Source organism: Eptesicus fuscus, chromosome 3 (genome assembly GCF_027574615.1).
Source record: "Eptesicus fuscus isolate TK198812 chromosome 3, DD_ASM_mEF_20220401, whole genome shotgun sequence".
Lineage (NCBI taxonomy): Eukaryota > Metazoa > Chordata > Mammalia > Chiroptera > Vespertilionidae > Eptesicus > Eptesicus fuscus.
In genome coordinates, this window is record NC_072475.1 from 107979443 (window position 1) to 107990827 (window position 11385).

Sequence of the window (11385 nt, forward strand, 5' to 3'; positions counted from 1 at the left end):
TAGTGACTCAGTTAAATCATGAAAGGTCCACATTTTTCTATCTTTCCACTCTACAGCTTCTTAAGTAGGTTTATCTCTTGATCACAAAACACCTCTTGCAGCTCCATACATCACACAGAGATGAAAATGGCAAAGGCAGTAAAATGACATTTCTCCTCTTGTCTTTTTTTAAAGAGTAAAGAAACCTTTCCCAGAAGCCACCCCATAGACCTTCTCCTATGTCTCATTTCCCAGAATTGGGTTATATGCCTTTTTCTAAACCAATCACTTGAAAGGATAATGGTGCAGACTAATCACTATGCAGCTCTTGCAAATGTAAGTCTTCTCTGAAACACATGACCAGAATAGAACAGAATTTTTTTAATTTATTTTTTTTTAGCAAAGAAGAAAAGGCGGATGGCTTTCGGGCAACCAACAGCATACTAGTATACTCAGATTATTTAAGATTTGTAAAGTAAAAAATTGAGGGTATACTCAATCTATTCTGGTCAGATAGATAATATAACAAAGTACTAGTTAAGGGAAGTGACTGAATAATGAAAAAATAGAATTGCAATTCATACATCCAAAGTGAAGTGGCATTCAACTTCTATATATTAAAGATATGCATTTAATTGTATAAAAGGGTGATACTGGTGAGGGTACTATTGCTAGCAACTTTAGCATTTGTATAAAGACATGATAACTAAGCATTTAAAAATTGTAGATAGGTGTAGAAAACATGAAACTATATTTGTTCAAATTTTCTCATCTATAAAGCTAGATGGATGAATATATTTATTCAGTTTGTGTTATGACTGCATGAACAACATAGTATATTTTGATCATAGGAATTAAATGAAGTGAGAGGTCAAGAAGGCAATTTAGAACTGTTGAGCCCTATGCTATATAATGCAGACAAGGAAACTGAATTCTGTATTGATGAAGTGACTTGTATCAGGTCTATAAAAATCCGTCCCTGGAAAGGCAGAACCACAATAAACTTTTATATACCTTTAGTCTAGAGCTCTTTCTAACACAGTATAATACTTTTATCAATGCATAAGCATCTTTAGAAAGAGCTCTTTCTAACACAGTATAACACTCTTATCAATGCATTAGGAAAATGGCACTTAAAGTAAAAGAGGCACTTAAAGTATGTGCAAAGCAGCATACCTTGCAATTCTTAAAATAATTATGTTAAAATGTATTGAGCTTTCCCTGGGCTCTGTACTAAACTTTCTACATTGTAGTAGTTCATTTATTTGTCACAACCTTATGATGTAGTTTTTATTAATGCCCCCATTTTATAGGTGATAAAACTAGCTTTCAGGTTATCTATTTTATTACCCAGCATCTATCTATCTCTCATTTTTTAGAGTTGTGGACCTTTGAGGTGACAACTACAGGGGTATATTGAAACAAGACAAAGACTAGTCAGGCAAATAATCATTTGACTGTTTCTATCTTTGTGCAGAATAGGAGCCAAAGAGAGATGAGCAGTTTAGCACCTCAAGTCAATCTTAATATTGGATCTTTCTGAGAGTCTCACAAGAAACACCTTTTCCTAACACACAATTACACAGTCTTTTATTATACTTTTTTTTCAACCCTGTATTCATCTACACAAGCCAATTGGTGGAAATAATTTTAGAGAGAACAGGACTAATCAACTTGGTCTTGCAATCTTTTATGTTTGATGAGAGGCCCCTTTCATTGTTTCCCTGTGTACTCTTGGAGTTTTTAATCATCAGTAAAGTCTTTCAACACTAAAGTCTAAGGTTAACTTTGATCTACCATGTTCTATGTTGATATTAATCTGCAGGAAAATACATGTCCAGCAAGGCCAAGATAATTTGCAATCCAAGACAATGCAATAGAGAGGGAGTGCACCTACTAGTACTAGGTGGCTCATTGTGAGAAACAAGACCAATGTCTAGTAGTCAATGGGACTATGCTATCAATTGCCCACTGAAGTCACATCTACTTGCATTGTGCACTGATCAAAGGGTTTACTTAAGATTCTCAATGAATGAGTGTTGCTTTACTCTCCTTACTTGTCTTTTGTGACTGATGGTAAAGAACATATCAATTTTTTTGTCCTGCTTGTTGTATCTTTCTCCTACCTATGAGAAGGATTAGATTAATGGCCTAATAGAATTTTAGAATTGTTTAATTTTCCCAGGTGGTCCAGAATATGCCTCAGAAGTAAAACAAACAATCTTGAAATTCTCTCATATACTGGTGCAATATAGCTTAAGGAATGTTTTTATTTCCATTTATATGGGAAAATCTTTTTTATGGAATGTCCTTGAACCTGATCCATTCCAAAAAGATCTATTTTGCTTTAGGTGTAACAATTATTCTTTTTCTACAAGAATAACTCATATCCTAGCATTTTTAGGGGATGTATCTTGGAAAGATGCCTGATGGCATCCCAGCCTGCCCTAGCAAGAGGCTATATGATGGTAAACTATGGCTTTTGTCATTAAATATCAGCAAATAAAATGGCTTTTATTTGTCTCTCAAATGCAGGTATATGTAATTATATTTGCAAAGTATAGATATACGAAAAACAGCTACTCTCTTGGCCTCTCTCATTTAACATTTGTATATGCCTGGCTACAGAAAATTATCATTAAGGAATGACAAGAGAGAAAAAACTTTAGAGAAAGCTAGAATCACTATTATATATACTAACTCCTAATGAATGGCACATATGGATTCTCTGAAAATCTTAGTGAGAGGGCAATGATGTGCCTAGAAGAAGGATGCAAAATAGAATATGTCTTTGGCATATATAGCAGTGGTGTAGGTGTTTACATTGTTGGCCTCCTGGGTCACTAGTATATGAATATCATCAACAACAATACAAAGTCCTTGGTAGTGTGTCTCCAATGACAATGATAGTGCCTTAATTCCATTTGTCATCAAATTTTTATTTGAAAATGAGAGAAATCAGAATTAGCATATTGACTTTTTCATGTATTAGTTCATATTTTTATCATGTTTCCTTTTAGTCAGCATAGATAATCAAAATGGAATTGGATTTTTGTTGATTTATGTGTGTCAAATTTTGACTTGTGGCTATTTAGATTTGTGTGCATATGTGTATGTGCATGCAAATAATTATTTTCACAAACATATAAGCATATAGATCCTGATACTGTGAAAAACTTAAATTATAAGAACTAGAATCAGAGTTTAGAAATTAATACTGAAGTGTTTAGTCTTGGTTAACAAGAGGCTTTAAAAAGCTATACTGTTGATACTGTTGTCTCCTCATCCCAGATAGATAATTCATAATTTTAGGATTTCAATTAAAGAGTGGATTCCATAAACTTATTAGATAACTTTTTTCTGTACTAACTCTGGAAATGAAAAATATTATTCTTTATTTAATTTCTACTACTCATGTGGTATTCTGCAATCATAGCTAAATATAAGAACAAAAAGTTTTAAGTAAAAAATCAACTTCATATATGATGCTGGAAACCGAACATTGAGACATTGGAAGTTAAATGTGAAAAGGGAATCTGGAATGCTGGTCAACCTTAATCGCTCTGAATGGTCAGAGCCATTCACTCATTGTTTAGTTGAGACATTGGTAATTAAAGCAACTCTCACCTGTTAATTATATGTAAATTTTTGCTGATAGTCTATTATTGGAATTTCCTGCCTAAAGGATATGGGTGTATCTCAGAACCCCAATAAAAGGGATGGAAAAGGCCAGAGCAGGGAGCAGTCCTCCCCCTAGAGGTGGACTCCCTCCTGGCCCCCCATTTTTCCAAATTAACTCTTTTCCAGTCTCTTCATTTTGATTGCGGCCTTCTCCAGAAACTGGACCTGAACGGGAATTCTGAAACACGCGGGACGTGACAAGGGATTCCACATCTGGCACCCCCGCAGTGCTTCTGGAGGAAATGATTTTTTTTCTCCTAGAGCGAAGGAGGAAAAATACACCGAGAAAAGGTGTGGAAATTCACTGGAAAAAGGTGAGGGAAGTTCACCGCACTCAAAAGCCCACGGCCAGCTGCAGAGTCGCGATCTGTAAGTAGGGTGGGAATGTCTTTTTCAACCAGGCTAATGGGGAAGAATTAGGTTATAAACATAAAGAAAACTTTATTATAGAATTTTGGTTTGTATGCTTAAAGAATGTGGTTTCTTGTTCAAATTAAAATCTTGGTTTGTATTTGGAATTTAAAACCTGTAATAAGAAATGAAACTCCACTGCTGAAGCCACCTCTGGTGTGGAGGAATTCAAAGGTGGCAGGAGAGGGCAAGGCTATCTGCTCTCCCGCAATGAGATTACTCAATGCTTTGTTTAAAAATTATAAAAGAATTCGAAGAGAAGTTCAAATCTTGGCCAAATTGGGTGTTAGTTATTATTTTGGAAAGCGAAAAATAAAGAAAAAATTTAAGATCTGTCTGTCTTTTAAGCATGAAAAGAAATTCGGCCAGATCTGTTGCTGAAACTTCCCCTGAAGTAAGTAGGATGTGGGGGAAGGGAGAGACACGTGGTGATCCAATATGGACGCCACTCCCCAAGAAAGCCACTTCTTCGCCTCATCTTCGCCATCTTTATTTATTTTCCAGCTAATGACTTAAAGCTTTTACAAATTCATAAATGCATCTGGGATTTCTGTGCACATGTAAGGGGAAAGGGCCAGTTTAAAAATGAGTGTGCATAGTTTTGAGCTGAACTTGACCTTTTGCTGTGTACAGAATAAAAACCCGAGACTGTTTTGACCTTAAAAATGGCGGAGATGAATCAGAGAAAGAAATACAGGCTAGTTTCCCAAGGAAAGTATGTCTTTCCCAAAGACAAAAGTATGCTTTTAGATCAACTGTATTGAAGTTTACATATGAATGGCTGAGAGTTTACCTCTTGACTTCCCCAGCAGGAAAATTGTGACCATTTTGAAATTTAGAGGCTGCACCAGGCCTATGGGCTGGAAACTTAAAAGAACTTGGAAGTTTGCTAAATCAAATTATAAGTTTAAATTATCTAAATGTATTGAAATTGATAATTCTGAAAAGTTGATCTAAGTATGCCTAGTATGAAGTCTAGATGATATAAGTTAATCTATTAATTGAATATGCCTTATATTTTATTTGAAATGTATCCTTAAAAATGTAAAAGTATTATTGATTTGAGAAATGCTAAGTATTTAATTTTTCTACCTAAAATTTAAAGCTCTGAAAGTTTAAGGTCTCTTTCCTTGCCATGAAAAAGTTGTTAAAGCTACACCCTTTGTTAATGGCGGAAGGGGTATACTACGCCCCTCCCCCAGAAGAACAGGTAATCCAATTTCCACCAGTAGCCATTTTTTAAGGACCTACAAGTTTGCTTCCCAGTTTCCCAGGCAGAAAAAAACATGGTTTAAAGTTAATTATTAGATTTTAAAATTTATTCTTAAAAATATAAAGGGTTATTAATAAAGAATTGCTAAATATTTGACTTACAAACTCTGAAAGTTTAAGGTTCAGATTGAATTGGGAGAACTTACATAATTGTGGTAACTAAATGCCTAGAGTATAGTAAAATGTGTTTTTGAGAAAATAAAATGTGTTTTCTCTTAAATAATTAAGAATTCAAAAAAAAAGTTACTTGTTGGTCTGATTTAAAAAGGATTAATTCTATGATCCAGTTTAAATGTAATTGATATTCTTTAAGATAATTTAAGTATATAATCTTTAAACCATATATATAAATATATATATTATATGTTTGATCTTTCCAAGGTATTTCAAGGTTTTGAGAATAGCTTTGAAGACATTTCATGGGCCCCGAAATGTTACAAAAGTCTGTTCTCTCTTAAAAGAAATATTTTTTTTAATTAAACCAATTGATACTTAAAATCGCATGGAAAGCTTTATCAAATAAAAATTAATTAATATATTTTACATATATATGTATTAAATTTTATATATTTTATTAAATATATAAATATTTATATATTTGCATCTTTTACTTAAATGTTTTGAAAGTTTTCACCTGTAAAAATAAGGGAAAAAACAATATTTCTTAAACATAGCCAAAATTTCCAACAGCTGTAGAATTTCAAGAAAGACAAAAGTATGCTTTTAGATCAGACCAATAAAGTATCAAATAAGTTTACTGAATAAGCTTGTTTGCTTTTTTTAATTAAAGATACCTACTGAAGTTACTTTATAAATTAGACTTTTTAAAATATAATCAAGGTCTCATATAAATTAAGTTACATGAGAAGGCAATGTTTTTATAAGTAATTGAATCCTAACTTTATGTAGCCCCCTGCATTTTTAATTAAACTAGAGGCGGGGCAACATATTCGGCTTGTGAATTCAGATGTAAATTTGCTTTATTTTTTAAATAAAGATACCTACTTTAATTACTTACAAAAATTAACTTATTAAATTATAATCAAGGTTTTCAGCTAAATGAAAAGCCAATATTTTATAAATCCTATCTAATAATAGACAAATATGCAAATTGACCATACCTCCAACACACCCACAAGACACGCCCACCATCCAATCAGAGTGAGCATGCAAATTAACCCAAACCAAGATGGCTACAGCCACAGAGAGCAAGGTTTCCTAGGTAACAGAGGAAGCCAAGCTTTCCCCCTGCCCTGGCCAGGCCTAAGCCTCCACTCAAGCTACAAAGTTTCAATTATAGAAGGTAAACAAATTCAAACAAATGGCAGCAGAACGGAGCTTGAGAAAGCAGGCCAGGGTTGCTGCCGGCAACAGGGGAAGCAAAGCTTTCCGAACACCCTGGCCGGGCCCACCCGCTTAAGGCAACAAAGTTTCAATTATAACCCCAACACAAATGGCTGCCAGGCCTCGGAGGGAGCCCCAGGCTTGGCTCCGCTCCAGGCTACAAAGTTTCAGTTGTAGAAGGAAAATAAATTCCAGATACCAGGGCCTCTGCTTGCGTTGCCAGGGGGCGTGGCCGGCCTGCAAACCATCACAGGCCCCTCGCTCAGGCCTCCCCACACCCCAAGGGAACCCCCACTTGATCCGGGACGCCCTTCAGGGCAAACCTGCTGGCCCCACCCCTGTACCAGGCCTCTATCCTATCTAATAAAAGAGTACTATGCAGATTGATCATCACTGCAACACACAATATCACTGCCCCCATGTGGTCAAAGATCCTGCCCCCATGTGGACACAAGATGGCCACCACAAGATGGCCAGCAGGGGAGGGCAGTTGGGAGGCACCCAGCCTGCAAGGGAGGGCAGTTGAGAGGGACCAAGCCTGCAAGGGAGGGCAGTTGGAGGTGATCAACCCTGCTGGAGAGGGCAGTTAGGGGTGACCAGGCCGACAGAGGAGGGAAGTTGGGGGCAAACAGGCTGGCAGCGGAGTGGTTAGGGGGTGATCAGGCTGGCAGGCAGAAGCGGTTAGGGGCAATCAGAAAGGCAGGCAGGCAAGTAGTTGGGAGCCAGCAGTCCTGGATTGTGAGGGGGATGTCCGACTGCCCGTTTAGTTGGGAGCCAGCAGTCCTGGATTGTGAGGGGGATGTCCCTCACAAACGAGCTAAACGGGCAGTCGGACATCCCTTGAGGGGTCCCATATTGGCGAGGGTACAGGCTGGGCTGAGGGACAACCCCCCCTCCGTGCACGAATTTCGTGCACCGGGCCTCTAGTAATTCTAATAAAGAAACAGCTAGTGATTGTCTGTAATGTGATTTTTTACTTTGTTTTGAAAGAACAGATTGAGTAGCTGCCATGATGGCCACGTGGCTTACTGTCCGCCATCTTGAAATAACAAAGGCCAACCCCCTTCCTTTAAATAAGCCAATGTCTTTGTAAGCAATTTAAATAAGTCCTCTAAGAAAGTTACTGAAGGCTTCCCATGATCCCTCTGTATGTGCAAATTAGCTAATGGGAATACTCTTAAAAAATAAATTTCTTGCTTAATAAAAAGGAGAAATTTGAAAAATTTGAAATCTCTTTCACTGGTATTCCAGGATAAACTGAGGATTGTTATTAAAATATTAAATCTAATCCATACTAGTGGTCACCATAATCTTAAAAAAAATTGTTTCATGTGACAAAGATTTTTAAATGAAACTGTATAGAACAATTAACATGAGAGAGGACTGAGAAAATGGCGGCTGGATAGAGACGTGTTCTAAGCCTGGTCCTAGGGCGGAGAGTAAGAACAGCTGAGATTCGCACGGGGAGTGTCTGTTGGCAAGCTAAGGGACAGCAAAACTCCAGGAGAAGGTGGAGGAGTGCTAGGCAGGGTTCCCCTGACCATGCAGCACCCACAGCGGCTGGGTCCCCTCCTGGAGCTGCGGGCTAAGAGGAGGAAAACTCACCATCTTGCAAGGAAAGGAGGGTGTTATTGGAGGCCTGACTTTCCGCAACAACGGTGAACACTGAAGAGCTGTGAGCACCAGAACACCAGCCCTCAATCTACGCAAACACGTGGATTCAAAGGAACTCTTCACTGCAACAAGAGAAGGACTGGCTTACAACACTGAGGAGCAGTGGAACGAAGGGAACTGCAATACAGCCCAGACTGGGAAACAGGCGTACCAAACAGAACAATAGAGGAAGTGAATGACCACCACTATTGCACATTTTATTCTTCTTATTTTTTATTTTAATTTAATTTTAATTTTTTATTTTAATTTTTTTATATTTTAATGTTTTATTTTTTATTTTCATTTTTTGCATCTTTTACTTAAGAAACTAAATTTTTTTCCTCACTCAATTTTCACCTTTTTAATTATTACATTTTTATTTTCAATCAGCATTATACTACTATTATTTTACTTTTTTTTTTAAGTGTCATTTAATTTTCTCTTTGTTTTATTTTGGGATTAGTGTCCTACATTCTATTTGCATCTTTCCTTTAACATCGTTTTGCCCTATCTCAACGCTAACTTTATGCCATCACTCTCTTCCTAACCTTTTCCCTTTTGGTCTCCTGTTTATCTTAACCCTTTCTGGCTTTAGATTTTCCCTACTCTTTCAGTTTACCCTCTGCTAAAATTTCACCCTACTTATATATCTAATTTCCAACCCCCTGCTCCAAGTCCATACACACCTCTCTCTATGCTACCTTAACTAAAAAAAAAAATAAAAAAATTGTTTTTCTCTCTGGCCTTTTGTTGTTGTTTGCTTAAATGTTGATTAGATTGAATTTGTATGCTTTTTTATGAGATTTTTTTGCTTATTCTTTTTTTTGTTTGTTTGTTTGTTTGGTTCTTTTGCTTGCTTTGTTTTTGTTTGTTTTTTACTTCTGTTTTCCCTTGCCTCACTTGATATTAGTTGGTGTTGTAGTTTGTACTAATCTCCAGGTTCGTGTAGCTGGCATTTGCTAGGATTAGTGGTTGTTCTATTGGAGTTTACTCCCCATATTTATAGTTTGTTCCCCTTTTCTCTTTAGTATCATTCTTGTCTCTCTTGCTTTTTTTTTTCTTTTCTTTTTTTCTTCTCTTTTCCCAAGTTCATTTTCACACTCCTTTTTTTGTTCTTTCTTTTTACTCTTCCTATTCCTTTCCTATCCCCTAGTTTGTCTTTCTCTGGGGGACAGCTTTATTGCAGGTTATTAATATCGTGAATGCAATTCTGTTCAGTGCCTTGTGTGTTGTACCTGGTTGTGTTGTATTTTGTACCTTTAAATCAACGCAGGAGAGAGAGAACTATATAACCAGACATCCGGAGAAGAGAGACCATGGGGAGTCAAAGAAACAGCCCCCATAGGAAAAAAAAAGCAGGCATCACCAGAAAAGGAAGAAAACGAATTCGAGGCAAGCAACTTATCAGAGAAAGAATTCAGAGAAATGGTCATAAGGTGGCTGAAAAGAATGGAAGACAAATTCGACAATATGAGTAAGAACCAAAAGGAAATAAAGAAGAACCAAGAAGAAATGAGAAATGACATCACTGCTGTAAAGAACTCAATAGAAAGCATCAAGAGTAGACTAGAAGAAGCAGAGGACCGCATAAGTGAGCTAGAAGACAAGATGGAAAAAAATACCCAAAAAGAACAGCTTCTAGAAAAAAAAATTAGAAAGCATGAGGAGAGCCTAAGGGAACTTCGGGACAACATGAAACAAAACAACATCTGAATAATAGGGGTACCAGAAGGAATGGAAACTGAGTAAGGAATAGAAAACCTGTTTGAAGAAATAATAACAGAAAACTTCCCTGATATAGGGAAGAAAATATCCACACAAATCCAAGAAGTCCCAAGCAAAATGAACCCCAAAAGACCGACACCAAGGCACATTATAATTAAATTGGCAAACACCAACGACAAAATAAGAATCTTAAAAGCGGCCAGAGAGAGACAGAAAGTTACATACAAAGGAACCCCCATCAGACTAGCAACTGATTTCTCAACAGAAACTCATCAGGCCAGAAGGGAATGGAATGAAATATACAAAGTCATGCAAAGGAATTCTGAATCCAAGAATACTGTACCCAGCAAGGCTATCAATCAAAATTGAAGGTGAAATCAGGAGCTTCACAAACAAAAAAGGACTAAGGGAGTTTATCACCACCAAACCAGCAATGCAAGAAATGCTAAAGGATCTGCTGTAAAAAAAAAAAAAAAAAAAGAAATAGGAAGCAAAGAAGGAACACAGGGGTAAAGAATAAAAATGGTGACAAATAAGTACCTATCAATAATAACTTTAAAGGTAAATGGATTGAATGCCCTAATCAAAAGACACAGGGTAACTGATTGGATAAGAAAACAAAACCCATATATCTGCTGTCTACAGGAAACACACCTCAGAAAAAAAGACACCTACATACTGAGAATGAAGGGATGGAAAAAGGTTTTCCAGGCAAATGGAAATGAAAAAAAAGCTGGGGTAGCAATACTTATATCTGACAAATTAGATCTCAAAGTGAAGGACATAACAAGAGATAGGGAAGGCCACTTCATAATACTAAAGGGAGCAATCCAACAAGAAGTAATAACTCTTGTAAACATATACGCACCCAATACAGGAGCACCCAAATACATAAAAAAAAAACTCCTGGAAGATATCAAAGGAGAGATTGACAGCAATACAATCAGAGTATGAGACTTTAATACCCCACTATCACCATTGGACAAATCCTCTAAACAAAAAATCAGCAAAGAAACATCAATCCTAAGTGACTCACTAGACCAGATGGAATTAATCGACATCTTCAGAACATTTCACCCCAAAGCCACAGAATATACATTCTTCTCAAGTGCACATGGGTCATTTTCAAAGATAGACCATATGTTAGGACATAGGCAAAGTCTCTCCAAATTTAAGAAGATAGAAATCATATCAAGAATCTTCTCAGATCACAGCAGCATAAAACTGGAAATCAACTACAATAAAAACAATCCAAAGAAATCAAACACATGGAGACTAAACAGCATGCTATTAAACAATGACTGGGTTACCAAAGACATC

The 11385-nt window shown here is 36.6% G+C and overlaps 1 long non-coding RNA gene across 1 annotated transcript in view; it reads left to right on the forward strand.

The window, feature by feature from the left end:
* LOC129148072 (uncharacterized) overlaps window positions 1–3872 on the forward strand; it is a 44991-nt gene extending 41119 nt beyond the window's left edge. The window contains exon 3 of the long non-coding RNA XR_008555254.1: window positions 3787–3872. This is a non-coding gene — a long non-coding RNA (uncharacterized LOC129148072). The remainder of the gene's footprint in view (window positions 1–3786) is intronic.
* Window positions 3873–11385: the final 7513 nt, after the last annotated feature.